This window comes from Esox lucius, chromosome 14, assembly GCF_011004845.1.
Source record: "Esox lucius isolate fEsoLuc1 chromosome 14, fEsoLuc1.pri, whole genome shotgun sequence".
NCBI lineage: Eukaryota > Metazoa > Chordata > Actinopteri > Esociformes > Esocidae > Esox > Esox lucius.
The window spans coordinates 38,401-65,704 of NC_047582.1; the positions used below are offsets into that span (position 1 = coordinate 38,401).

The following is a 27,304-nucleotide window of genomic DNA, read 5'->3' on the forward strand; positions in this document are numbered from 1 at the left end:
TGTTGGCTGCTGTCAGAAACATGTCTCAATGCAACCTCCGGTTGTTCTGGGTTGAAGATGTATCCCCCGATCCGACCATCGTCCAACTTCCACTCCTGTGCCACCATATCTGGGTGTAATTGATGGATTCGGGTTAAACTCTGCATCGGTTTCTTCGGGGCTGGCATGTAAATTGCATCTCTGCGGTCCATTTGCAATTTCTTACCAAATCGCTGAGCTGCGTTTAAGATGTTAGCTTTCACCGGTGTTTCACCCAAAACATTGATAGCTGCACAATCCTCCATGTTTTGTAATGTGTAGGTAAGTTCGCTCAGGCAAGACTGAATGACCAACCCGATGTCGGCGTGGTTTAAATACACATACCACGCCAGTCAACCCATAAAACATGAAAGGTTAACAAACACCGTTTGTATGCCAGCTGTTGCAACACTTGTCAGAAGATAAAACACCCGGGTTTTATATTTGTCAAACACCATTTGCTGTACACCAAACACCTTACCGCTGACACAACACTTATTTACTGCCTGGGAATTGAACATTCCGGAACCCTAAGCCCCATTTGTTAATCATCAATCATAGCCCACCTGTTATAACACTAGTCTGGTTTGCTCATCAGACGTTGTAAAACATCAAACACTGACACATCAATGTAATCATAAATCACAAAGTCACCGGACATGCATACGTCACTCCTGAAGTCCCACCCTAACATACGTCATACCGGAAGTCCCACCCTAACATACGTCATACAGGAAGTCCCACCCTAACATTTGTCATACCGGAAGTCCCACCCTAACATACATCACAACGGAAGTCCCACCCTACAAACCGGATGTCCCGCCCACCTGTCACATCAATATGGAAGTCCCGCCCCCCCAGGGCCATAAATCACCATTCTGACACAATATACCCTACACTAACTACTAGCTCATGTTGCACCTTCCTGAATTTTTGTTTTATTCCTTTATTGTTGTTCCCAGGGCACACTTGTCAATGAAACCTATGTCTCAATGTCTCTCCCTGGTAAAATTCAAGTTAAATAAATTACATTAAAATGTGGGAACATAACTTGGACAATCTGACAAATAATTGTTAGTTCATAGATGTATATTAGTTTATTTATGGCACCAACTACTAGTACCTGATATGGACCATTATGTTGTTTTAACCCTAATACGATTTTACTTGAAGTCCTGTGTGATATGTTGATAGTATGAACAAACCGAAGAACAAGTTACAAAGGAAATATATGTTGACAACATGTGTTTAATAAATGCTCAACATTTCACCATGAAAATCATATTTTATGCAACACAGTAAAATTAATGAAAGATCTTGATCTCTTTGGTCTTTACTCAGCAGATTATTTGGCCTGTAGGAAGAAAGATATACAGTAATAAAGTAATTAGTTAAAAGGTAATATATCATTGTTAATAAAAACATGGAAAAGATGAGAAAATCTGCAAATCATTTAAAGGAAGGCTTTTTGAGCTGTAACTGAAATGAGTCTTCTAAAGTTTATCTGCAGCTGTGTACCTTTCCACTATCACGGCTCTTGGCTCTGAGCATGTTGACTTGAGACTCAGCGATGTCAGCACGCTCCTCAGCCTCCTCCAGCTCATGTTGCACCTTCCTGAATTTAGACATGTGCTTATTGGCTGCTTCCTCCTGGGTGAGGAAAATAGAAGGAAAGCATAACATCAGCCAAGTTATGATCTCTCTTTCAAAGTTTCATAAAAGTTTGAAGCTTAAGGTACAAAATGTATATGAAACTACCTAATATACTGAATTACTTAAGCAAGTAGCGACTTTTGACCAACAACATGTATTCTAGACCAGGTAAAGGTCTAAGACTCACCGCTTCCTCAGCCTGTCTCTTGTAGGCCTTCACTTTCAGCTGCAGCTTATCTACCAGGTCCTGAAGTCTTTTAACATTCTTCTTATCCTCTTCAGTCTGCAGGAGAAGATCAACAACTCAATGCCCCACATATTCATAAACAATTGTGTCTGTGACAGTGCATAAAGCATTTTCTCTTACCTGGTAAGTCAGCTCTTTGACTCTGCGTTCATACTTGCGTACTCCCTTAACTGCTTCTACACCTCTTCTCTGTTCAGGCTCCACCTCAGCCTCCAGTTCACGCACCTTTTGTAAAATTATAACATTTTATATATCTTTGAGGTTGTGAAATCAGTTAGTTTTGTAAAACAGATATGCTTCTAAATCAGCTTATATATTATTAAGTACATGTCCAACAATCATCTTATAATCTGCTGTAACCCATCCTGCTGGTAACTGACCCTGGACTCCAGTTTCTGGAGCTGCTTCTTGCCTCCCTTCATGGCCAAATTCTCAGCCTCATCCAGACGATGCTGCAGGTCTTTGACTGTGACCTCCGGGTTCTTCTTCATCCTCTCCAGGTGAGAGCTGGTGTCCTGCTCCTTCTTCAGCTCCTCAGCCATCATGGCAGCCTAAAATATTGGTTTGTTTATGTAAATATTGATAAACATTTTTACTTGTCTTTGCTGTGATTCCCCAACTGCCATTAAATCATTGGATGAATAAAGTTGATGTAGTTGAATAAATGATGAGAACTCACATCAGTGATGGCCTTCTTTGCCTTTTCTTCTGCATTCCTGGCTTCCTGGACAGAGTCATCCACCTCGCCCTGCACCTGCACTAAGTCACTCTCAAGCTTCTTCTTGGTGTTTATAAGGCTGGTGTTCTGGAGAAGGAATAATAATTTGACTCCAAAAAGAACTTGCAAGGCAGAAATTATGAACATATAAAAGCATGCACTGTTGAATTCTAGGTGTGTGTATTTTGGGAATAGTTTAATTAGAAATCGTTTTTGATCCATACCTGTGAGTGCAACAGACCAACGCGTTCACTGGCATCAACCAGCTCAGCCTCAGCTACTTTGCGACTCCTCTCTGTCTGCTCTAGAGCAGCTCACAGCTCCTCGATTTCAGCCACCATCAGACCTTTTCTGCATTCCACCATGGCTACCTGCTCTTTCATGTCCTCTGAGGCACGGACGGCATCATCAAGGTGCAACTGGGCATCCTAGGTTTAAATGACATGTTTTCATTAAAACTTGTAGAAGTAATGGTAAATTAATTGGTAAAAAATAATAATTGAACCAATATTTCTACGGAACACAATTTTACCTATTTTCAATTGGTCTGTTATATTCTGTTCTACAGGTTAATCTATTAAACCCCACCCATGTTCAGTATTTTTGGCCATCATGACCCTGTCCCTCTACCTTGAGCTGTCCCTGGACGTTCCTCAGCTGTTTCTGGGCCTCAGCAGCCTGCCTGTTAGCGTGGCTCAGCTGGATCTCCATCTCATTCAGGTCTCCCTCCATCTTCTTCTTCACCCTCAGGGCGTCGTTCCTGCTTCTGACCTCAGCATCCAGGGTGCTCTGCATGGAGTAAATCACCCTCTGGCTGTTCCTCTTGATCTGCTCCATCTCCTCATCTTTCTCCGCCAACTTCCTGTCCACCTCACCCTTGACCTGGTTCAGCTCCAGTTGTACACGCAGAATCTTGGACTCCTCGTGCTCCAATGTTCCCTAAATAAAGTGAAGAACACAGTGTATGTTATATATAATGTAGGAAACATGACACTATCCATGGCCTTGGCTAGTATAACATTGATCTTCAGATCTTATAGATATTGTTTGTACCTCAGCCTCCTCCAGAGCGGTCTGGATCTCAGATTTTTCTGTCTCCACGGTTTTCTTGGCCTTCTCCAGCTCATGGATGCTCTTGCCAGTCTCTCCGATCTGCTCAGTCAGGTCAGAGATTTCCTCTGTACACACAAACACAGGACTAGTTCAGAAATGTGAAGATTTTACAATCGTTTTATTAATTAAAATCACCCTTAACAAACAAGTAATTGGCTTGTTCTAAGAAATGCCAATTACAAGTTGAATCCATAAACTTAAACTATTCTGAGAATGGAATAATAATTTTGATAACTACAGTCCTGTCTATTTTAAAAATCTAAAATAAATAGAAATGCTGTCATTTACTCACGTTGCAAGTTCTTGTTCTCTCTCTTCAGTGTTTCCAGATGGTCCAAAGCCTCCTCATAGGAGTTCTTCATCTTGAAGAGCTCAGTGCTTAGAGAGCGAGCCTCCTTCTGAGCTCCTTCCAACTCAGCCTGGCCCTCCTCATACTTCTGCTTCCACTCTGCCAGAACCTGGGGGAATTCTTGCATTTTAAATCAGAAATGTCCTACTATTTTACAACAAATTATCATATTTCAATCTGAAAATATCACCTACGGGTAAGATTATTATAATTGTCACCTTGTCAAAGTTCCTCTGCTTTTTGTCAAGGTTGCCAGCCATGGCGTTGGCTCTCTCCACATCAATCATGAGGTCCTCCACCTCTCCCTGCAGTCTCTGCTTGGTCTTCTCCAGGGAGGCACATTTGGAGTTAACAGCCTCAATGGTCTCTTCAGCCTCCTGTATACGCTGGGCCAGCTTCTTCCTGTTGGATGGTTGGTTTTATAATGCAAAATATATGTTACAGCACATATTCCCATAACATTTCACAGAGCCCAGTATCACCCTAACCATTCACACAGTATTTGTGTTCATTTAGTTCTGTGTGACTCACTTGGCCTCTTCCAACTCCTCAGTGCGCTGGATGGCATCAGTTTAATACTTAGTCCTCCACTGAGCAACCTCACTGTTGGCCTTGGACATGCCGCGTTGCAGCTCTGCCTTGGCTTCCTGCTCCTCCTCAAACTGCTCCCTCAGGAGGTCACAGTCATGGCGAGCAGACTGGACACCATGGGCCAGTGCATTTTTAGGCTATGAGAGAAAAATAAAAAGATTGTAGCAATAGTAAATTGCTTCTGGTCACCCCCCTGAGCCTGGGTCCTCTCTAGGGTTCTTCCTAAAATTCGACCTTCTTAGGGAGTTTTTCCTAGCCACTGAAATTCAACACTACTGTTGTTTGCTCCTTGGGGTTTAAGGCCGGGTGTCTCTGTAAAGCACTTTGTGACAACTGCTGTTGTAAAAAGCGCTTTATAAATAAATTTTGATTGATTGATTGAGTAAAGTGTAAAGAGAGTAACATGCCACATTTGACCTGTAAATATGCCTCTAAACTTTGTGATCGGTAGAGTGCATATATTGTCCCTTACCTTGACCTCCTCCTCAATATGCCTCTTCAGCTCCTCCACCTGCTGGGTGAAGGCCTGTTTGCCTCTGGTCAGCTGAGAAACCAGGGCTTCCTTCTCCTCCAGCTGGCGGCCTAACTCACCTGCAGGAATAAAGGAACATCTGTATGTTAGGAAATGTTATGTGCTGAATAGAACAGTAGCAACTGTGGAGTAGACTTGAAGCCCCACACAATTTAATGTGTGCTACTGAAGAACAGCATTGGATTGTTGGTCATTGTAATTGGTTACCATTTTCAGTCAGGAGTCTAGCCCTCTGTGCGCTGATGTCGGTGATCTGGCGAACATTCTCATCATTCTTAGTCTTGATTTCACTCAGCTGGTCCTCAAGAGTACGACACATCTTCTCCAGATTGCCCTGTTAGTGCAACGTGACATCATTATTTCAGTCCGTTTGAATGATGATATTAGTGACTCTTCACTGCTTGACCTCTAAACCATCACTACTCGCCTAGCCTTGGCGACGGCCTCCATGTTACTGGAGAGGTCATCTATCTCCATCTTATACTCGCTCTTTTCCTTCTCCAGCTTCTGCTTGACACGCTGCAGGTTGTTGATCTGCTCCCCAAGCTCAGCAACACTGTCAGCCTGCTTCTTGCGCAGAGCGGAGGCTGTGGCCTCGTGCTGCAGTGTAGATTCTTCTAGATCACGACGCAGTTTCTGGAACTCAGCCTCACGCTTCTTGTTCATCTCAATCTGAGCAGCAGTGGCGCCTCCGGCCTCTTCCAGCCTCTCACTGATCTCCTCAAGTTCCCTGGAGAGATCTGCCCTCTGCTTCTCAACCTTGGCCCTGGCAGCACGCTCAGACTCAATCTCCTCCTCCAGCTCCTCAATACGAGCCTAGAACAGGAAGAGGAGCAATGTATATACTATACATCAGATCAAGTCAATTCTTCCCCTCAAATACAGTTGAATCAATTTAACTATTATAATATTATTGCCATTGTTATATTAGGGTGTTGACATACGTCAGTTAGACTGTAATATTAAGTGTCACCTGCAGTAGTCAACCCAGAATGGTAAGAAGCACATTTAGTTAGAAGATTTTAGATGGACTGTAGTTGTTATCATGGACAGCTGGGAGGGGTTTGGTTGACAGTTTTTAGAAAACTGAAGAAAATACTTGACACTTTCTGAGCCCTCAGCTTCCACCAATATTAAGGGAAGTGTTATCTGAATATATTATTACGGTGTTTTCCTGTATTGTACCTGGAGCTCCTTGATCTTCTTTTGCAACTGAGCTCCCAGAGACTGCTCATCCTCAATCTTACCGAGGAGTTGAGAGGTCTCAAATTCTTTCCTAAGAAATAAATAAATAATTGTCAACAAAATATCAATTTTAATCAATATTTCAGGTAATACTGTAGTCATTTATTTGTTTTTACTTTTTGATTTTCTCATCAGACTGCTGCTTGTCATTCTCCAGGTCCATGCGGAGCTTCTTCTCTTGCTCCAGAGAACCCTCAAGCTACAAGATTAAAACACAAACATAAAGTATGGTTTAAATCAGAACGAATTATAGTATCATCTTGCTCTTTATGACAGACACAATGTTCAACTTCACTCACATCGTCCACTTGCTGTTCCAGCTTAGTCTTGGCCTTGGTCAGAGTGTTGACTTTGTCCTCTGCCTGCAGGTCATCCATGGTCTGCTGGTGGGCCTCTTGGAGGGCTTTCTTCTCCTTGGTCAGTTTGGCAACACTTTCCTCCACAGAAGCCATCTCCTCCGTCAGGTTTTTAACCTATAACCAGCCACAACAAAAGAAGTCTTTGGTCACTTTATCATAAAGAGAAGATTCTGCTTGTTATACTGTATAATATTTTAATTTAGTTAAATAATGATTTTTTTTATATATATATTGAACAGTAGAACACAGTGTACACCATGCTAGTGTGCTTAATGAATGATGGAGCAGAGCCTGCAATTAATGTGTGGAGTTCCTTGATACTGACATGTAATCTAATCCTGCTACTGAAATCCTGTTCCTGAAATTGAACATTCTTGCTTGCAACCTGGTGTATGACTTGAAGTCTATTCATGTTAATAAGTGCAAATTAGACCATCAATGTTGGAACTAGATTAGGGTAAGACACAATACCTTGTTTTCAGTGGCATGCTTCTCTTTCTCCACTTTGGCCAGGGTGAGCTCCAGGTCATCAATGTCCTTCTTCAGCTCAGAACACTCATCCTCCAGCTTCCTTTTTTGGCTGTCAACTCAGCACTGATCTCCTCCTCATCCTCCAGCCTCTCGTTCACCTCTTTGAGTTTGGCTTCCAGCTGTATCTTGCTCTTGATGAGTCCCTCACACCTTTCCTCAGCATCATTCAGATTCTCTGCATCCTGGTATCAGAACAGGAGGAAAATCACAAACCAGCCTCACTTAGTGGATCAAAATTAATTAATCTTAATGGCCAACAGTCTTTGTGAGTTTACACAGTGTCAGTGTGTGTGTGTGTGTGTGTGTGTGTGTGTGTCTGTGTGCATGCTTGGGTTTATGTGTATTTATGTGTTTATATGCAAATGCACACTCACAGATGCGACTTGGAGTGCCAGGTCATTCTTCTCCAGCAGCAAGGTCACCATCTTCTCCTCCAGCTCTTTCTTCTTGGCCAGTGCCTTGGCCAGGTCTGACTGCATCTTCTCATAGTTCTCCTTCATATTGGCCAGCTCCTTTTCAGTCTCAGCACTCTTCAGCAGAGGTTTGATCTTAAAGTACAACTTCATCCATGGCCAGGTTTTCACATTCATGAATGAACGGATGTTGTACTGGATGGAGTAAATTGATTCTCTGGTCGGAAAGATAGGATGAGGTGTTGTAAAGTAATGCGACTGACAAGCTTAAAGATACATCTTTGGATTGGAAAAGCAAACAGAACCCCACCACTGCTTTTTCTATACAGCAGACTTATTGGACTTTTCATTTTGGTATATTCAAATAACCTAATTTCCAAAGTGAATCATATATGGTATTAAATTAATTTATAATGATGTATTGTTGAGGTCCAAATAACTCAATGTATGTGAAATATTGATGTTATGAGGGTTAATATCATAAGTAATTTTTCATTCAGATCAACTGACATTCATTACATACAGGTTATTCTCAGAAAGCGTTGCCAAGATGTTTACTATCCCTCACCTCCTCTCCATCATCTTGCTAAACTCCCTCCTCATGAGATATCCACGGCTAAGAGCTTTGATCATGCGGACAAGAGCAGCCAGCTTCTCATCTCTCATCTCCTCCAGAACACCAAGAAGACCGGCTTTGAAGAACACCTGAGACAGGTAAATATGTTTAATTCTGGAGCCAATTCTGTCACAATAACAGAATGGGCTTAATCTAAAATGTGGAACAACACCACTAGATTCATTTGAACAACATAACATTTGTAATGCTTATAAACAAGTCATAAAGGCAATTATTTGTTTATTTTCAATTAGTTACTAGAAATGGTAAAGTTGGGTTTTGTTGTCAGCTTTCATTGGGTGTATTAGACTGACCTTGGTGTGTCCAAATTTGTATTCCTCATGATTTACATCAATGGACCCAAGCAGTTTCTCAGAAGCCTTCTTGTTGTCCATGAACTGTCCTTCAGGGATGACGCTGGCATTCAGTACTTTGTACCTGGATGAGGATATTTTGTTTTATCATATGTTCATTTATAATAGGTCAGTTATATTCTGTAAAAGGTAAGCATTTTGTACTGTCACTCCCCACCCTGCAACCCTTCTAATTTTGTTTTGCTAGCCTGGACAAACCTGTCTGCACTGTCAGTCCCCACCTATGTCATATGCCTCCACAATCCTCGTTCTCTCTCCCTAACTGCCCTCTCCTACATCCTATTGTCTCTTCCATCTCCTGAATCCTTTTCCCTTCTGTCTACTCATTCTGCCTCTTCCACCCTACCTGCTTTCTGCCTTTTCCATCTGTTTCTAAGTTCTTTTACTCTCACTGCCCCCTTTTCTCCCTGCTTGCCTTGGATAGCTTCCTACCTGGCAGGCCTCTCCTACCAGGTGATGTGGAGAGGATCAGTCTCTGCTGCATCGCCTCTTACTACTGTGTTCCCCAAGGTTTGGTTCTCGGTTCTCTCCTCATCTTCCAATAAATTGTGTCCTTTGGAATTGTCATATCTTCACATGGTCTTTTCTATCAGTGCTATGCATACAATCAGCTTTTTTCTCCTCCCCCTTCCGAAACCCAGATGACAACATGCATCTCTGCGTGCCTGGCTGACATCTCCATTTGGATGTCGGTCCACCACCTCAAGCTGAACCTTGGCAAGACTGAGCTATCAATCAAGAGTATGTCCATCATGGTTGACAACTATGTAGTGTCCCCCTCCCAGAGTGGAAAGAAGCTTGGCGGGACCCTAAAAAACAACCAGCCATTCTCTGCCAACGTCGAGGGAGGGATTCACTCCAGTTTCATGCTATACAATACATGCAAAGTATTGTGGCTGTTTTCATTAACTATCTTAAAATGTACTTACAGTAAGTCCCTGGATAAGAGCGTCTGCTCAATTATCCATATATAAATGTAATCTATATTGGTATTTGTGTGAGTTTATGCATTTGTGTGTAAGTACCTCTGCTTAAAGTCAGCATAGAGGATTCTGCTGGGGAAGCCTTTCCTACAGATCCTGATACCCTCCAGTACACCGTTACACCTGAGCTGGTGGATAACCAGGTAGTTCTCCATCAGACCTAGAAAGACAAGCCTCTTGTAATACTCTTAATCCAGTTTGGGGTTGTTAAAAGTTACTAAAACTCTGTTAATAATACTTGTCATTGGTAAATCTATTTGTTGTCCCTGGAGTTTTTGACTCATTAGGGATCAGACAGCGTACAAAGGGTGAGTGCTCCTCAAATTGGTCATCAGCTTGCCCAGGTTCTCCTGTAAGAGGGTTACAAACCAGTTTCTCAGGAAATATTAATGAAAATCACAGCAGCATTTGAATGACTTAATATTGAAACATCCAAATCTTACCCTGAACTGGGAGGTCACAGTCTGCATGGAACCACCCTTCTTCTTGCCCCCTTTCTTGGTTGTATCTGATAAAATGGTGGAAAGTCAAATATAAATGAGAGGATCTCAGGTTAACTACACATGTCTTAATGGGGGACAAGTGGCCTAGGAGTTAAAGCATCTGACAAGTAACCAAATGGATGCTAGGTTTAATCCCCAAAAAGTAATTTAGATAAATAAGAAAGATAATCAGTCGTTATGTCAGAGAGCAAGTCAGTTATTGGTAATTTCGCCCTTAGCTCTGATTGTGAATTACCCCATGTCTCTTCAGTTTAGAGGAGTTTGGTTAAATGCAGGAAAAAACCTTGATGGATCTTGTGTGCAAACTGACATGTATTGACTTTCCCTCATGCAAATTCTACCATAAAGATTTTCTGAAAAAACAAAAATAAATTGTGATTCATTCATAGACTATTGAGAAAATGGTGCTCTGTATTTTGACTGACGTTAAATTATTTTCATTTGGTACTATTCATACTTTCAGGTGGAGCAGCAGGATACAGGGCAGCCAACAGTTTAACTGAGGACTTCCCATACAGTTGACAAACTGAGTCATTCAGGGGGTCCTTGTTCTTGTCCAGCCAACCAGTGATGTTGTAGTCCACAGTGCCTGCGTAGTGCACCAGGGCAAAGTGGGCCTCAACCTTGCCTTTGACAGGCTTGGGCTTCTCAAATACCTTGCTTTTGCCAAGATGTTGGTCATACAGCTTGTTCTTGAAGGTAGTGTCTGAAGCCTTGGGGAACATGCACTCCTCTTCAAGGATGGAGAAGATGCCCATTGGCATCATTGGTACATAAAAATATTACATTAATTAGATTTACATGTAGGATCCATATTTGTTAGTCTTTGGGGTTGATTATAGAAATCCCAGACCTTCTCAATAAGCTCAATGCATTGCGCCAAGTCCATGCCAAAATCAATGAACTCCCACACGATGCCCTCCTTCTTGTACTCCTCTTGCTCCAGGACAAACATGGTGTGGTTGAAAAACTGTTGCAGTTTCTCATTGGTGAAGTTGATGCACAGTTGTTCCAATGTGTTGAACTGTTGATGGGATTTAATGATAAAAGTCATCATTAAATAATACAAGGTTGTAATCCATTTTAAGGATAACAAATTGACTAGTATTGGTCTCACACTTACATCAAAGATCTCAAACCCAGCAATGTCGAGTACACCAATATAGAACTGCCTTGGCTGCTTGGTGTCCAACATCTCGTTGATGCGGACGACCATCCACAAGAACATCCTCTCATAGATGGACTTAGATAGGGCACTTACTGCATTATTAACCTGCAACAATAGTACATTGTTTAAGTTCAGAGATAGCACAGGAGAATGAACATAGTCCAGAGATAAGAAAGGAGAATGAACATAGTCCAGAGATAGCACAGGAGAATGAACAGTCCAGAGATAGCACAGGAACATAACTGTATTTCAACGCACTCATCCCTAAAATAAGGCAAGTGTAGATGATCGCCTTACCTGAGGTACAGTCTGTCCTTTAGTCACATACTCATTGCCGACCTTCACTTTGGGGTAGCAGAGACACTTCAAAATTTCAGCTGAGTTCAGACCCAGCAGGTATGCGATTTTATCAGCGACTGGAGAGAAAACAAACCCGCACACAATATCTCTTGTTTCTGATCACAGTGACAACATGACCTCCAGTGGTTGACTGTTTTGGCAGTGATTTACTGAATTCTCATTTTCATCCAGTGACATTTGTAGTGTTTAGAAGTTGTTCTCCTTATGATCCCCAGCCTGAATTTCATGGGACAATATCTCAATCAATCAACTTTATTCATAAAGGCCTTTTTAAATCAGCAGTTGTCACAAAGTGCTTTTACAAAACACCCGGCCTGAAACCCCAAGGAGCAAGCAACAACAGTGTTGAAGCACAGTGGCTAGGAAAAACTCCCTAAGAGGGGATGAAATTTAGGAAGAAACCTAGATAGTAACCAGACTTGGAGAGGTGACCAGTCCTTTTCTGGCTGTGCTGGGTGAACATTCTTAGAGTACAAGTTGTAATAATTAAATAAATGCATTTTGGCTGTTCATTGGCTGTCCTTCATTTTATTTTCCTATATTCGGATGGGAAATGGGACTAATGTTTTACCCTGTGTATCTGAGTGGTCTCGCCCTCTGTGAGATGGGAAATGGGACTAATGTTTCAAACTGTGTATCTGTGAGTGGCCTCACCTTCTGTGCCATCTGGCTCAGCCTGCTCCTCACGCTGCTTCTGCTTGAAGTGCATGTTTCCATGGTGAATTACAGCTCCTGTCAGCTTGTAGATGGATGTTTTCTCTTCATTACTGAAGTCCAGAATTGTGATGGCATCCTGGAATTAGAGAGGAAGTACAGAAATTAAACACAATGGAAGACTGCTCAGTTACTTTACTTTATAACTCTGTCACTGTTACACATCAAGTAGAGCCTAACGAAATCAAGCCCCTGTCATTAAATAAAATAGAGACATGAAATGTCTAGGCTGCCACAGGGTTGGAATTGTATACCCTGAGTTCAGGGTATTTGGTGGTCCTACCCATTCCAATTTCTTAAGTAATGTCAACCCTTTGTACGACTCACATCTGTAGCTTCCAGCTCAACCTTGTCGTCGATGCTGTTCACAGTGATCTGACCCTGGCTACACATGGGGAAGTCATAGGGGTTGGTGGTGAGGAGGGCCATTTCTGTGGACCACAGAGAAAAACATTAATTCCCAAATGTTTTCACAGACTCACATTTTCTATTCCTGACATGAAATCCACATTGCTTTAAACAGAAATGTGTTACATTTGTAAGAATTACTCTAACCCTGACATGAAATCCACATTGCTTTAAACTGAAATGTGTTACATTTGTAAGAATTATTCTGGGCAAAATTTGCACAGCTGAAAGAAAACCATTGTGTTATCATTACTTTTAAATACTGATGTGTCTTTCCTAGGTCATATTGTTTTTTTGAACCACATGTGGTAGGCTCAAGCAAGCCATTTTCTCATTGTAAATTGTTTTATACATTCAAATGCATTCTGTAGTGAAAGAAACCACCAGCTCTTCCAACACCCCAACCTATGTACCATTTAAAAATGTCTAAAGACTGCCTCATTTCTATTGTTGTGTGAACTATATAAAAAATGTAATTGCTACAGATGGAATCATTTCCTGTGAATGTTTTACATACCAACTATATCAGGTTTGTGGCCTGTCATCATCTGGAAGAAGATGTGGTAGCCTCTTTCATCAGGAAGCTGGAAGGTAACTCTGGACTTCTCCTGCAGGTCAGAGTTACAGAATAAGTATCAGAAAGGGAGTGAGACACAGACAGAAAGGATGGCTTACAATTTAAATATATTAAATTAGAATATTTAAAAAATAATGAGAAGGAAAACAAACTCACAGGTCTCAATGTCAGCTTTAGCCAATTTGGGACCTTGGAAGTGAATCCTGATAAATTTACCCTAGATTAGAGCATTTGGTTAGAAAAAGTAAAACAAAAAATGTTGTTGCCATTTGTTATACATTGAGAACATGCAACAATAAGTCCATAGTTAAATATATATTTTCCCCAATATAAGATACATTTGCCAATAAGTCTTTCATACTTACAAAGCGAGAAGAGTTGTCATTCCTCACTGTCTTGGCATTACCATAAGCCTCTAGCAAAGGGTTAGCTGCAATGATCTGATCTTCAAGAGACCCCTGAATGGGAGAAACACAGGCTGATCTAAAACTGGTAAAGAGGGGATTCTTGAAACAGGATTAGGAAAAATGTACACACCCAACCCAATTGAAATGCATTAAAAAGGAAAGCTTAAGGACCTGCATTTTGCCGGGCTCTTGCTTTTTCTTTTCACCTTACGGAGGTATATGGCGGCCTTGCCATACTGCTCCATCTCTGCGTCCGTACTCATGGTGACGGATGTCTAGGAACAAGATGAAACATGAAGCATTATAGACTCTGAGGTGGTTCCTCCCCAGGCCACAGGTAGATGGGTGGTATCTCTACTAGAACATTTCAATATGTTTGGTGGTAAAGATTCAAACCATATATCACCTTTTCCCCCCACAACAGATGAAAATGTACTTTTTGGAGTAACCATCATTGTGAATATACAAGTCTAAAACCACATCATGAATGTGCAACTGGTAACTTTTATTTTCCTAGTGGCAACTGATTTCACTAAATATCAATAATTCAAATAAATATCTTTAAAACCCTGTTACATTCTTGACCACTGTCTAAATTTACAAACTAGTGCAGGTGAACCATCTTTTAGTTTAAACCATAAGTAAAATATATCAGAAAACACATTCAAAATCAATGTAAAATTGCATTAATTCAAAACATCATTTTTATACTTCTACTACGCCCAAAAGATAGAGTCGTTAAATTCACAGAACAAGTATGCTATTGGTCCAGTTCCAATTCTATTCCTTATAAGGATAAACGCAAACATCTTCTTGTCTCCTCCTGGTATCTGTCTGGCCTGTCAGACTATGTGTGTGTGTGTCTCTAACCTGTGTCCGGTTTCTCACAAAACAGACATACTAAATCTTTCTCTCCCCGGCAACTGCTTAAACAGGGTTTCCTATTCTCCTACTTGCTCCTTCAGTTTCGGTTCATATTACAGACATTTAATATTTTGTTTCATTGGTTACAACAGCTTATAACAGTTCACTAACTTATATAATCAATACATCTACATTGGTTACAACAGCTTACAACAGTTCACTAACTCATACAATCACTACATCTACAGTGTCTGTCTTAGGGGGAGCATCGGGCCCCAATCCCTTATATCAGGTTGAAGGTGCCAACCAAGCACAAGTTAATTATGGACCCCTCTGGAGAAGGAAATGGATTGGAGGAGATGGATCTTTAATTATGCATTCAACTAACGTCAACAACTGCTGGGACTGCAGCACTCATATTACATTATAATAAAGCTCTCTGAACATGTTTTGTATAAAGGAAAAATGTAATTACCAATATTTATGAAAGTATGACATTTCTGATTCATCAAATGTATTTCAAAATTATCATTGTGCCTTAATACTATAATAGATGGGAAGAATCTGTGTGGCCGTATTACAAGTGAATTGGTTTTCATAGAATCTTATCCATTCTTATTTCGATTTTTTTTTTTTTTACTCTCATCCCTCTCAAAAGATTTCTGAAAATTCTTCTCAGTGCTTTGATTAGTTTGATTCATCACTCTAGAGAAACTCAATTATTACTATCTACTACTCAATATACTAGTATTTGTCTCACATTTCAGTTAGCCAAAACAGTGTAATAGAATTCTTAAGACTCATTTAACACCAGGACAATATTTCAACAATCTATCCCCTCATATTGCTGAAAGCACAGTAGCTGCATCAGACTCACATTACATTCTGAAATTAGTACAGGAAGTGGCAGTTGATCAGAAGGTCAGGCCAACATTTCTAAATAATTAAATTTTGACACTAAGGACAGTGCAATATTTACTGGCTGTTTGAGAGAATATTCCCACATGGCTACGAGTTAATATTGTAGTTATTTTAAAATGCAAATATCTGGTATTATTGATGAGTTGCACTTCTGTATTTGAGGGACATATATTTTGCTAAGCTCCAAAATTGCTTTGAGCAAAAGCCTTATAAGTATCAATTGCAACTTTATAAAAGTATTTACAAAGTTTTTCTATTTTTTCTTTGTGAACATATCTGATGTATTACTCCCTTTATCCTAATGATAAAGTAGGCCAGAATAATGTGCAATGTGCTTTATAAACCTGGGGAAAATATTAAAACGATATATTTAAAAGCTAGAACATAAACATTTAGGCTTTCAGCAGCACACAAACTATTGATCTAAACTGTTAATGTGTATTTGTGAATTTTTTACATATTTTGGCAAGGCTTATAGAACAAATCTTGATTCAATAAATATTACAAGGGCTATAAACAACTTGCAAAGTAGTTTTATCAAACATTCCTAATTGCATTTGATCCTGTCATGATTTCTTCGTTAATTTCATTCCTTTGCATTTCTAAATGTAACATGTTTTGACATTGATCCAAACAACAGCCAAACTGGGCTTGGTATGAATTCTGATCTTACTTTATCACATATCATTTTATATATATATGTATATATGTTACTGGGACCAATGTCAGCAATTAGAGTCATGAGACCGTATGGTTGACTAATAAGGCCATAACTATGTGCTGGTGTGTATCGGATATCTCTGTGCTCTACAGAATAGTTAATGAGCTCTTCAGTTTTAGGCATGCAGTATGAAGTCAATGGAAGGATACATTTACATTTATTTCTTTACATTCTCAAATATTTAGGTTGTAAATTGTTAAGAATTCTACGTGTATCAGAATTTCTGAAGAAGGACAAGGCTCCGGTCCAAATCTTTAGCACAAAGATTTATTAATATGAATTGATAAGTCAAAATACATGAAATACACTGCAGCGGTCAAATATTTGCTCAACCCTCGAGCTTCCACAAAATATTTGCCCCGAATCAAGATCGAACATTGGTTTTGATACTCCCGCCACAGGGCGGTTACTTTTCACTCTCATGAGTAAAACCCATCCTTATTGGCTCTTCGTTGGCATGGTGACATGTTGGACGAATCTCTTTGTTTTCGCTATCCAATGAAGAAGGACATGCTCTAACTCTCGGTCATAGATCAACAGGTTCTTTGCATACAGGTGTGAAATCTTAACCAGGTTACAGTAATTTACATTCTATTGTCCTAACCTAGACTAGAACATCAGGGGGCTGGAGACAGAAGGTCTCTTTGTACTGTATGGACCTTATTCACCGCGCCTCCATCTTGAAATCCAAAACGAGGCTGGGGGGTACACTCTAACCGGAAGTTCATTGACAGAGCGCAGCAGCGGGCGTCTATCATCATGGCGATACCTTTGTGGACATCAAATCTTTCATGTCTTCCCAACATAACAGTGGACTATGTCGAAAAATGGGCCAATAAGGACTGCATGATTCCCCGGGCTGTTTTGCTTAAAGGATACAGCAACTGGATCGAGGGATATGTGCATGACGTGGAAGGTAATGCACGGACGATCACAGCTTTTTTTCTGAAATCAGCATTAGTTAACGTTACTGTTGAAGTTAGCTTGTTAGCTAGATAAAACAACAGGACGTGACAACATTACAAGCTGATGCAAAGCATTGTTAAGATATATTAACCACACCAGCCTGACTGTTATTTTGAGTGTTAACAATAAATTATTTTGCAGACAGTCAATAGGAGTGAGACAGTCAGTGTGAGAGCTAAGTCTTTTCGCTCAATGCGAAAACACGAGGCACCTTACAACATTCAGGTATCATGACTGTGGATAAACTGCTCGGTTTGCGGAGTGGTGCCACTGCTAGAACAAATACGCTTGCTGTTTAAACGTAGTTGTGTGCTTAACATGGTCTAGATTAGCAATGGTTATTATCATAAACAGGCACAGATCACGTCTTGTTTATATTTTTGCTGTAAGACACGCTACCCACGGCAGGACGTTAGCTGACCAGGCTAGTAAAAAGAGCAACTACTTGCTTAACGTTACCCCCGAATCAGCCCTTCGCTTGTTATAACTTAAAAAGGACCGGTTCGTGGCTAATCAAGTCATGTCTATTTAGCCAGAAGGTTTAGCTAGCTATCTCTATTACAGTTAACATAAATATGGCTAACGTTAGCAACGTAAACTAATGTTAATATCTTACCTTGAAATGGCGACCGGGATCTCTTCTTATATTATGAATCCATTCACGGCAAAGTACAGGATCTTTTGGGAAACGATGGAATGTTTAACTTGTATAGGATTTCTTTCTCTTTGAAGATGTACATTTGGGAACACAACAATGCGGCGGCATTTTAGGTATCGTTATGACAGATGGGCAGGCCAACATTACTTCCGTACCCCACAGCCTCGTTTTGGTTTAAAGGAAGTGACGTGGGTGAATAAGGCGAATAGGGGGCAGTTTCATTTGTATGTTAATTGTGGGGTTTTTATCCTGTCTCTCTATCTGAGCCAGGTGTAAAGTCTGAGTGAGTGTGGCTGAGTGTAATGTATGGAGTTCTAAACTTTTTATGGTTATTGTATTCAATCATATTTCCCTAACCTGGCTGCAGCATACAATTTAATAAAACAAAAACATAAGAATACATGGTTATTAAATCAGCATTATTTAAACTTAATTTATCTCAACAAAATGTCACCACCTAGAGTTACACTAAAGAACTAAACCTGGTTCTATTCTGGATTTTGCCACAAACACAGACCAATAAATCACTTGGAACAATTTATTAATGGATATATAAAAATGTCCTAAAAAAATGGTGAACAAAGTCTGTATCCACAATAGTTAAAACATTCTTAAAACGGACATCCGGTATTCCAGGGTCAAAGAGGCAGAGCTGTAGACGTCGGTACTGTCTCTTTAAGGGCTGACACAAACTAGCAGAGTACGAAGCCAGGCTCGCTTAATGAAGTCGCGGTCTTCCGTCTTGCGTCGCCAGTCCCTCTTGAGGGGGGGGGGGAGAAGAGAGAAAGAGAGAGCACCCCAGCTCGGCCTTTAACAATGACTTGATTTGACAGAGCGCATAAAACAGGTACTCGCCTGATGTCCAACAAATCGCTATTTGTGTGATCTCCAGCCTGTACCCCGCAGGCAGTGTTTTTCTCAGTTTTGGGCTGGCCGGTTCCCTCTGTCGTTCGTTCTCCCCTGTCCTCCTCACTGGGATTTCAGAAATCCTTTTATTTGCTACTTGGCCAATCGTTGCAGCAGTCTCATTAGCTGCGTTAGTTGAAGGCAGATGTGGATCAAGCGGAGTGGGCGTGTCAAACCAAGAGCTGTCAAAACTGCAACAAAAACAAAGTCCATACCACCAAACAAAACACACGCGTACGAACCCAAAACAACTCATATGACCAACACATACACACAATACCATGCCGCCAAACAAAACAAATTACACATTAAGACACTGCAAATTCTTATAAATACAAACACTAACTCATAAATACTAGACAAAAGTTAAGTAATTAATTAATGGAAAATTAATCAAAGTGTAGTCTTAGTTGCCTTCCATGACATAAACATCAAGCACAAACATGCATCTCCTAGAAAACACAGCTGGTCTAATCTGGTCTATTCATGGGATAGTAACGTTCATGAAGAACTTGCAACTGCATCCACTCTTTCCAAAAAATAAACACCTATGCTTAATAGCTCACACAGCAACTATGATAATCAATGCTTTACAGCTCAATATGGCAGTGTAGAATCTAAATCTTTTTTTTTACAGAACAAACACAAATACCTAAGGCCACGTATTTTCTAAAAGCTCTTTGTGACAACTGCTGATGTAAAAAGGGCTTTGTAAATACATTTGATTGACCGTCCAACACTCTCTCCCACTGCCCTCCCTTTTCCCCTTGGTAACTCATGTAACTTTTGCGTGGCTAACAAATAAAAAAGCATTTGGGAAATAATTAATTAATGTACATGTGTTTTAAGACAGTTACAGTTGGGGAAAGCCTAATATGTTGTCCATTCACTTATTGTAGTTTATTTTACAACAAAAAAACAACAACAACATTTATGAACTTGCATTTTCTGATTTATTTTGTCATCACATCACATTAACTCATATAAGCGTCTGAAAAAAAATTGTGTACCTGTTGTAGCTGAGAGTCTGCACAGTCCATATATTTATATCGTTTAATGAAACCCTTTGGGAAGATAATCATTTGACAATGTCAATAAAAGCTAGCTACCTCGGGAACCACAGTGCTCCGATCCCTGCATTTAATTTGCACATGCCACCTTGCACCTTCAATTTGCCTGCACTGCATATTTAGAATTGCCATTGTACTTGCATTTGCCTCATCACACAACTATTAATTGCCCACTTATGTACATACATAAATGTAATAATTGTACATTTTCTGCCCTCCCTTATTTGCCTTCATTGCTAATTTAGAATTGCCACTTGCACCGTATTTACCTTCACAGCACATTTACACATTCCATTTGTAACATACATTATATTTACTACTTGTGAATTTCCTGCCCTCCTCTATTTGCACTTCTGGTTAGATGCAAATTGCATTTTGTTGTACTGTACTCGTACTGTTCAATGACAAAAAAGTTCAATCTATTCTAATGATTTGTGATAGACAGACTAGGACCCAGATGCAGAACTCAATAGTTATTCTTAAATTCAAAATGGTTATGCTTCCAGCTTCCAAGAATATTGTTCCAAACAGGAACCACAAGTATACAAAACAATATCACCTGACTAACAACAAAATTGAACTGAACTAAATAGTGGGGGTGATTTTGCAATGCAAAACAAGTGTGCTAGTGAAGACAGAAGTATGTTCAAGACAGTGCTATGGGTGTTACAAAACAGGTGTGCTAGTGAAGATAGAAGTATGTTCAAGACAGTGCTATGAGTATTACAAAACACATGTGTTCAGAGGATGAGAGAAAGTGGCACTCCCAGCTGACAGTGAGTTACACCAATAGCCCACACAAGTAAACATCTTACACGAAAGCTACCTACCTATTGTTATTGAGAATCTGCTAGCTAATATTATTTAGTTTTTACAAAACAATTGTAATTGTAGACTTCTGTAGCAGCTGCTGAGGTACACAGCTAATCAAAAGAAGCAGTGGTGAAAAACACATAGACTACAAACTTTTCAAACTCTTGTTCTGTTCTCCAAGGTATGAGTGGCAATATACATTTAATATGTCACCAAAGTTAACTAGTCCTATTTAATATGTGTTCCTGATTTTGTGTTTTGATGCTTATAATTATGTAAAACAAATGTATATGCAATGGAGTACATAGACAAACTAAACATCTATGTTATAATACATAAAAAGTTCCATGAGGAACAGACAGGAAGAACACATTGTAACAGAGATTCTGAAGCAGAAGGAACAGACAGGGAGAACACAGTCTGTCACAGAGAGACTGAAGAATGAGGAACAGACCGGGAGAACATATACTGTTACAGAGAACACATACTGTCACGAAGACTCTGAAGATTGAGGAACAGACGGGAGGAACACATATTGTCACAAAGTCTGAAGAATGAGGAACAGACAGACAGAACACACACTGTCAGGGAGAACACATACTGTCACAGAGTCTGAAGAATGAGGAACAGACAGGGAGAACATATACTGTCACAGAGAACACATACTGTCACAGAGAACACATACTGTCACAGAGGCTCTGAAGAATGAGGAACAGACAGGGAGAACACATACTGTCACAAAGTCTGAAGAATGAGCAACAGACAAGGAGAACACATACTGTCACAGAGAACACATAATGTCACAGAGAGTCTGAAGAATTAGGGACAGACAGGGAGGACATATACTGTCACAGAGAACACATACTGTCACAAGAGACTGAAGAATGAGGAACAGACAGGGAGGACACATACTGTCACAGAGAACACATACTGTCACAAAGACTCAGAAGATTGAGGAACAGACAGGGAGAACACATATTGTCACAGAGAGACTGAAGAATGAGGAACAGACCGGGAGAACATATACTGTTACAGAGAACACATACTGTCACAAAGACTCTGAAGATTGAAGAACAGACAGGGAGAACACATATTGTCACAAAGTCTGAAGAATGAGGAACAGACAGACAGAACACAGACTGTCAGAGAGAACACATACTGTCACAGAGAGTCTGAAAAATTAGGAACAGACAAGGAGAATACATACTGTCACAGAGAGACTGAAGAATGAGGAACAGACAGGGAGGACATACTGTCACAGAGTCTAAAGAATGAGGAACAGACAGGGTGGACACACTGTCACAGAGAACACATACTGTCACAGAGAGAATGAGGAACAGACAGGGAGAACATATACTGTCAATGAGAGAAGTTTTTTGGTCTACTGTGTGACCTTCACATGCACATGCATCTAACCAATGTGTCACATTCACATGCATCTAACCAAAATCTACGAAGCTTTGGATACATGGGTACATTTGATGTTAGTAGGTTTTTTAATTGCCATGATAATGTCATTACATCTCTTTTTTGTTAAATTGAACAATCATATCAAAACAGTTGGGAATACAACTGCTTGGCAGCAAATGTTTTCAAAATGTGTTGAAACAAATAATGCTCTAAACAACTTTGTGTAACCTTCTATCCGCCTTTACTGTCGACAACAGAGACTTTAAAATGGGGCACGTCTTATGTATGTTTACTGATAATATTGCTATTAACTAAACATATGTACCTTTTCTGACATTTGTAGAAATTGTCTAATTCTAATGTCTGCAAGAAAATTATGTCGAACATGCAAATTGCGAGGCAAATGACTGGCTAGTATTGTGGATAAAAAATAAAAACACAAATGGGGAAGAATCTCATGGCTGTTAACACAAAGACGGGGTGATGGGGAGGGGTTCACCACTCTGCGAAAGACTGCACAGGCAAATAGTGCAACAATTTAAAGAATAACGTTTCTCAATGTAAACTTGATGAGAGTTTGGGGATCCCATCATTCAGAGATTCCAGAGAAATCTCTGTACGCAAGGGACATGGCCAAAAACCAATAATGGATGTCAGTGATCTTTGGGCCTTCGGGCGACATTGCATTAAAAACAAGCTAAGGAACATTTCTGAAAACCATTGTCTGTGAACACAGTTTGTCGCTGCATCCACAAATGCAAGTTAAAACTCTTCCATGCAAAGAAAAAAACAGATATAAACAAGATCCAGAAATGCTGCCGCCTTCTCTGTGCCCGAGCTCATTTAAGATGGACTGAGGCGAAGTGGAAAATTGGCCTGTGGCCTGACAAATCAAAATGTTCTATTCTTTTTGGGAATCATGGACACCGTGTACTCTGAGCTAAAAAGGAAAGGGACCTTTTGCCTTGATATCCATGCTCAGTTCAAAAGCCAATATCCGTGAAGATATGGGTTTGCATACAGAGCAGTCTGTATTTCTCCTGAGGTTACCTGTGGGTTTTTCTTTGTATCCCAAAAAATTATTCTAGTAGTTTTGGTCTACCTGACCTTGACTTAGAATCAAGAGATCCCTGAATTTTCCATTTCTTAATATGTTACTGAACATTACTGACTGGCATTTGCAAGGCTTTGGATATCTTTTTATATACTTTTCCATCTTTATAAAGTTCCATTACCTTGTTACCCAGGTCTTTTTACAGTTCTTTTCTGCTCCCAATGGTAGTGATGGAAGCCTTGAGATGTTCTAGCAATCGTAATGAAGCTTCGGTACCCACTTTAGACAAAAGAAAACGACACTTAGATGACGTGTGAAGCTTCACTTTTGTGTTGTACAATCCGATTTACTTGCTTTTGGTTTCGAGTCCAGTGTGAGTATATGAGGATGTGAAACGCTGTTCTTTTTCGAGAGTGTTTGATGACTGGATAGAGATTGTGAGATTTCTGGAATTTAACCATCTAGAAAACTGAAGTATTCCTCAGTATGTGAACATCTCTCATTCTACCAATAAGGTACGTAATTATACAATCAATAATTTGTGACATTGTTGATGTTAATTGATGCTGTAATAGACATGCATATGTACACTCACCTAAAGGATTATAAGGAACACCTGTTCAATTTCTCATTAATGCAATTATCTAATCAACCAATCACATGGCAGTTGCTTCAATGCATTTAGGGGTGTGGTCCTGGTCAAAACAATCTCCTGAACTCCAACTGAATGTCAGAATGGGAAAGAAAGGTGATTTAAGCAATTTTGAGCGTGGCATGTTTGTTGGTGCCAGGTGGGCCGGTCTGAGTATTTCACAATCTGCTCAGTTACTGGGATTTTCACGCACAACCATTTCTAGGGTTTACAAAGAATGGTGTGAAAAGGGAAAAACATCCAGTATGCGGCAGTCCTGTGGGCGAAAATGCCTTGTTGATGTTAGAGGTCAGAGGAGAATGGGCCGACTGATTCAAGCTGATAGAAGAGCAACTTTGACTGAAATAACCACTTGTTACAACCGAGGTATGCAGCAAAGCATTTGTGAAGCCACAAACACGCACAACCTTGAGGCGGATGGGCTACAACAGCAGAAGACCCCACCGGGTACCACTCATCTCCACTACAAATAGGAAAAAGAGGCTACAATTTGCACAAGCTCACCAAAATTGGACAGTTGAAGACTGGAAGAATGTTGCCTGGTCTGATGAGTCTCGATTTCTGTTGAGACATTCAGATGGTAGAGTCAGAATTTGGCGTAAAGAGAATGAGAACATGGATCAATCATGCCTTGTTACCACTGTGCAGGCTGGTGGTGGTGGTGTAATGGTGTGGGGGATGTTTTCTTGGCACACTTTAGGCCCCTTAGTGCCAATTGGGCATCGTTTAAATGCCGCGGCCTACCTGAGCATTGTTTCTGACCATGTCCATCCCTTTATGACCACCATGTACCCATCCTCTGATGGCTACTTCCAGCAGGATAATGCACCATGTCACAAAGCTCGAATCATTTCAAATTGGTTTCTTGAACATGACAATGAGTTAACTGTACTGAAATGGCCCGCACAGTCACCAGATCTCAACCCAATAGAGCATCTTTGGGATGTGGTGGAACGGGAACTTCGTGCCCTGGATGTGCATCCCACAAATCTCCATCAACTGCAAGATGCTATCCTATCAATATGGGCCAACATTTCTAAAGAATGCTTTCAGCACCTTGTTGAATTAATGCCACATAGAATTAAGGCAGTTCTGAAGGCGAAAGGGGGTCAAACACAGTATTAGTAGAGTGTTCCTAATAATCCTTTAGGTGAGTGTAGAAGTCTGTAATTTCTATCATAGGTACTCTTCAACTGTGAGTGACGGAATCTAAAACAAAAATCCATAAAATTACTTTGTATGATTTTTAAGTAATTAATTTGCATTTTATTGGACACACTGCAGCAGGGATTTTGGCTCACTCCTCCATACAGACCTTCTCCAGATCCTTCAGGTTTCGGGGCTGTTGCTGGGCAATCCAGCAACTTCCAGCTCCCTCCAAATATTTTCTATTGGGTTCAGGTCTGGAGACTGGCTAGGCTACTCCAGGACCTTGAAATGCTTCTTACAGAGCCAGTCCTTAGTTGCCCTGGCTGTGTGTTTTGGCTTGTTGTCATGCTGGAAGACCCAGCCACGACCCATCTTCAATGCTCTTACTGATGGAAGGAGGATGTTGTCCAAGATCTTGCGATACATGGGCCCATCCATCCTCCCCTCAATACGGTGCAGTCGTCCTGTCCCCTTTGCAGAAAAGCATCCCCAAAGAATGATGTTTCCACCTCCATGCTTCACGGTTGGGATGGTGTTCTTGGGGTTGTACTCATCCTTCTTCTTCCTCCAAACAGAGCGAGTGGAATTTAGACCAAAAAGCTCTATTTTTGTCTCATCAGACCACATGACCTACTCCCATTCCTCCTCTGGATCATCCTGATGGTCATTGGCAAACTTCAAACAGGCCTGGACATGAGCTGGGGGACCTTGCGTGAGCTGCAGGATTTTAATCCATGACGGCATAGTGTGTTACTAATGGTTTTCTTTGAGACTGTGGTCCCAGCTCTCTTCAGGTCATTGACCAGGTTCTACCGGGTAGTTCTGGATTGATCCCTCACGTTTGTCATGATCATTGATACCCCACGAGGTGAGATTTTGCATGGAGATTGCCGTCATATTGAACTTCTTCCATTTTTTCTAATAATTGCGCCAACAGTTGTTGCCTTCTCAACAAGCTGCTTGCCTATTGTCCTGTAGCCCATCCCAGCCTTGTGCAGGTCTACAATTTTATCCCTGATGTCCTTACACAGCTCTCTGGTCTTGGCCATTGTGGAGAGGTTGGAGTCTGTTTGATTGAGTGTGTGGACAGGTGTCTTTTATACAGGTAACGAGGTCAAACAGGTGCAGTTAATACAGGTAATGAGTGGAGGGCTTCTTAAAAAAAAACTGGTCTGTGAGAGCAGGAATTCTTACTGGTTGGTAGGTGATCAAATACTTATGTCATGCAATAAAATTCAAATTAATTATTTAAAAATCATGTGATTCTCTGGATTTTTGTTTTGGATTCTGTATCTCACAGTTGACAATGTGGAATCTGAGCATTAACAATTACAATGTGAATGTACCTTTCATTGTAGGTAAATGTGCCTAGATAATGAGAACAACAGAAACCTCTCTGTTTATATTATCTCTCTGTAGGTTGCGCTCTACTAATCCCAGGAATGTTTTACACTGACCATTTGGCATGGGGGTTACTGTCTTGGAAACCTGATCTTTGCTAGGTAGACACACCCTTCAATGTATATACCAGCTTGTGTAGATATATTGATTGTATAAGTTAGTGAACTGTTGTAAGCAATGAAGCAAAATATTAAGTGTTTGTAACATGAGCTAAAACTGAAGGTGCAAGTAGGAGAACAGGAAATCCTGTTCAAGCTGTTGCCGGGGAGAGAAAGATTTAGCATGTCTGTCTTTTGAGAAACAGGAAACAGGTTAACGACACACACACATAGTCTGGAACTGAGTTCAGAATAGACAGACGGAAAACCACAAAGGGCAAAGATGACGCTTGGGGCTGCATTTACACATATAAGGTATAGAACATAAATTGGACCAATGACACACTTGCTTTGCTAACTTAACGCCTCTATATTTTGGGCGTATTTGAAGTATAAATAATGCTGTTTTGACTGTTGATCCTTAGACATTGTGGGGCGACACTCTGTCTCCAAAAGCTTTTGTAATAAACGAAATATACGATACGATAATTGACCTGACTCCTGTGTGTTATTCTCCTATCCATCAAACCAACTCGGGGAAGTGTTATACTTCAACAATTTTGGGGGCTCGTCCGGGATGGAATAAGGAGAAGGAATTCGACTTGGTCCAGTTGACCTCTATGGGACTCACAGGTTCCAGTACCGGTACATCACTAAAAAGGTAAGCAGAACTTGTGAAAGGCCCGAGGACTTAGGGGCACCTCGAATATAACGTGTGAATTAGAATCTCACACATAGATAA

At 40.5% G+C, this 27,304-nt stretch overlaps 1 pseudogene; it reads right to left on the reverse strand.

Annotated features, from left to right (window-relative positions):
• Positions 1 to 1,284: 1,284 nt before the first annotated feature.
• On the reverse strand, positions 1,285 to 13,924 carry LOC105010035 (annotated as a pseudogene).
• Between the last annotated feature and the right edge of the window lie 13,380 nt (positions 13,925 to 27,304).